Genomic DNA, 3,460 nt, shown 5'->3' on the forward strand with positions numbered 1-3,460 from the left:
AAAAAAAAAAAAAAAAAAAAAAAAAGATTTCAAACCCAGCCTGGGCAACTTAGCAAGACCTTGGCTCATAGTTCTGCAGGCTGAACAAGAAGCATAGTGCCAGCATCTGCTCCTGGTGAGGACTCAGGAAACTTACAATCATGATGGAAGGCGAAGGGGGAGCTGGCATATCACATGGTGAGATAGGGAAAAAAAGAGAGGAGAGGAAGTTCCAGGCTTTTTTAAACAAGCAGATCTCCTGTGAACTAATACGGCGAGACGTCAGTCATTACAGTGAGAATGGCATAAAGTCATTCATGAGGGATCAGTCCCCATGAAGAAAAACACCTCCCACCAAGTCCAACCTCCAACACTGGGGATTACATTTCAACATGAGATTTGGAGGGGACAAATATCCAAATGTATCAGCTGTGTTCCCAGTTCTAGGTTTATATTTCAGAGTATATTCTTCATCACTTTTTGGTGGTGGTGTTGCAGGGAGAAGTAGGCAGCAACCCACATACCTATCACTAGGTCAATAGAAAAGACAAAAGTAGTATATTCACATCATGGAGGGCTGGTACAGTGGCTCACACCTTTAATCTCAGCAGATTTGGGAGGCTGAAGTGATAGGATCACTGGAGCCAGGAGTTCAAGACCAGCCTGGGTAACAAAATGAGACGTTGTTTCTACAAAGTGAGACTCTGTCTCAAAAAAAACACACAAAAAACAAAGATTCAAAGCAAAACGTGTTTATATATTTATTTACTGGGGGAGACAGAGTCTCACTCTGTCACCCAGGCTGGAGTGCAGTGGCACGATCTCGGCTCACTGCAACTTCTGCCTCCGGGTTCAAGCAATTCTCATGCCTCATCCCGCCAAGTAGCTGGAACTACAGGCACACGCCACCATGCCTGGCTAATCTTTTGTATTTTTAGTAGAGATGGAGTTTCACTATGTTGGTCAGGCTGGTCTCGAACTCCTGACCTCAGGTGGTCCACCCGCCTTGGCCTCCCAAAGTCCTGGGATTACAGGCATGAGCCACTGCACCCAGCCAGCTTTCAAGATTTATTTTCTTTGGCCAGGCACAGTGGCTCACGCCTGTAATCCCAGCACTTTGGGAGGCCAAGGCGGGCAGATCATGAGGTCAGGAGATTGAGACCATCCTGGCTAACACAGTGAAACCCTGTCTCTACTAAAAATACGAAAAAATTAGCTGGGCGTGGTGGTGGGCGCCTGTAGTCCCAGCTACTCGGGAGGCTGAGGCAGGAGAATGGCATGAACCCGGGAGGTGGAGCTTGCAGTGAGCCGAGATTGTGCCACTGCACTCCAGCCTGGGCGACAAAGCAAGACTCCATCTCAAAAAAAAAAAAAAGATTTATTTTCTTTATCTTTGGTTTTCAACTGTTGGAATATTGTGGCCCGGTATGGTTGTCTTTATTTTTGCCTTTTTATATTTTTTACCATTTATGAAATTTGTTGAACTTCTTACAGCTATTCTTTTATCAGAATATATTTTGTTGCCTTGATTTCCTCAGATGTGGCCTGTCAGAGGCTCTGCAAGCTGGCTCCTGTGTCCTTGTAATGTCATCTGTTTTTATCAAATATAGAGAACTTTTGACTTTTTTTTTTTTTTTTGGAGATGGATGGAGTCTCACTCTGTGGCCCAGGCTGGAGTGCAATGGCGTGATCTCGGTTCACTGCAACCTCTGCCTCCTGGGTTCAAGCGATTCTCCTGCCTCAACCTCCTGAATAGCTGGGATTACAAGCAACTGCCACCACACCTAGCTAATTTTTGTATTTTTGGTAGAGATGGGGTTTCACCATTTTGTCCATCCAGGCTGGTCTCGAACTCTTTTTTTTTTTTTTTTTTTGAGACGGAGTCTCGCTCTGTCACCCAGGCTGGAGTGCAGTGGCGCGATCTCGGCTCACTGCAAGCTCCACCTTGCGGGTTGACGCCATTCTCCTGCCTCAGCCTCTCCAAGTAGCTGGGACTACAGGCGCCCGCCACCACGCCCGGCTAATTTTTTTTTTTTTGTATTTTTAGTAGAGATGGGGTTTCACCGTGGTCTCGATCTCCTGACCTCATGATCCGCCCGCCTCGGCCTCCCAAAGTGCTGGGATTACAAGCGTGAGCCACCGCGCCCGGCCCTTTGTCTCAAACTCTTGACCTCAGGTGATCCACCTGCCTCAGCCTCCCAAAGTGCTGGGGTTACAAGCGTGAGCCACTGAGCCTGGCTGCATTATTTCTTCAAATAGTTTTTTTCTGATCCAATTGCACCCTCTTTTCTTTCTGGGACTCCAATTACATATATATTAGGTCATTTGATATTGCTCTAAAAGTCCCTGAGGCCACTTTTCTTGTTTTTAAATTTGTATAAATCTAAGGGGTGTCTGTTCATTTTTCTATAATTTCTCAACATTCTGTTCTTCAGAATGAAAACTTTCTTTTTTTTTTTTTTTGAGGCGGAGTCTCGCTTTCTTGCCCAGGCTGGAGTGCAGTGGCGTGATCTCTGCTCACTGCAAGCTCCACTTCCTGGGTTCACGCCGTTCTCCTGCCTCGGCCTCCTGAGTAGCTGGGACCACAGGCACCCGCCACCACGCCCTGCTAATTTTTTGTATTTTTAGTAGAGACGGGGTTTCACTGTGTTAGCCAGGATGGTCTCGATCTCCTGACCTCGTGATCCGCCCGCCTCAGCCTCCCAAAGTGATGGGATTACAGGCGTGAGCCACGGCCCCCGGCCCAGAATGAAAACTTTCTATTGGCCTATTAAGCCAATCTGCTGTAAATCCCATCCAGTGAATTTTTTATTCCAGCTATTGTAATTTTCAGTTCTAGAACTTCCATTTGGTTCTTTTTTATGGTTTCTATTTCTGTTAACTCGTTAAGATTATAGTTTTCTTTCTATCCATAAATATATTTTCCTTTAATTTTTGAACTTATTTATGATAGCTCCTTTAAACTCTTTTTCTATTTTTTTTTTTTTTTTTTTTTTTTTGAGACAGAGTCTCGTCCTGTTGTCCAGACTGGAGTGCAATGGTGCGATCTCAGAGCACCGCAACCTCTGCCTCGGGGGTTCAAGCAATTCTCCCCTCAGCCTCCCGAGTAGCTGGGAATACACGCACGCACCACCATGCCCATTTTTTTTTTTTTTTTTTGTATCTTTAGTAGAGACAGGGTTTCACCATGTTGGTCAGGCTGGTCTCGAACTCCTGACCTCATGATCCGCCCTCCTGGGCCTCCCAAATTGCTGTAATTACAGATATGAGGCGCCGTGCCTGGCTTTTTTTTGTGTGTGTGTGTGTGTGAGACAGTCTTGCTCTGTCACCCAAGCTGGAGTGCAATGGCACCGTCTTGGCTCACTGCAACCTCTGCCTCCTAGGTTCAAGCGATTCTCCTGCCTCAGCCTCCTGAGTAGCTGGGACTACAGGTGTCTGCCATCACACCTGGCTAATTTTTGCATTTTTAGTAGAGACAGGG

Source organism: Hylobates moloch, unplaced genomic scaffold (assembly GCF_009828535.3).
Source record: "Hylobates moloch isolate HMO894 unplaced genomic scaffold, HMol_V3 SCAFFOLD_11, whole genome shotgun sequence".
In the NCBI taxonomy this organism is placed as follows: domain Eukaryota; kingdom Metazoa; phylum Chordata; class Mammalia; order Primates; family Hylobatidae; genus Hylobates; species Hylobates moloch.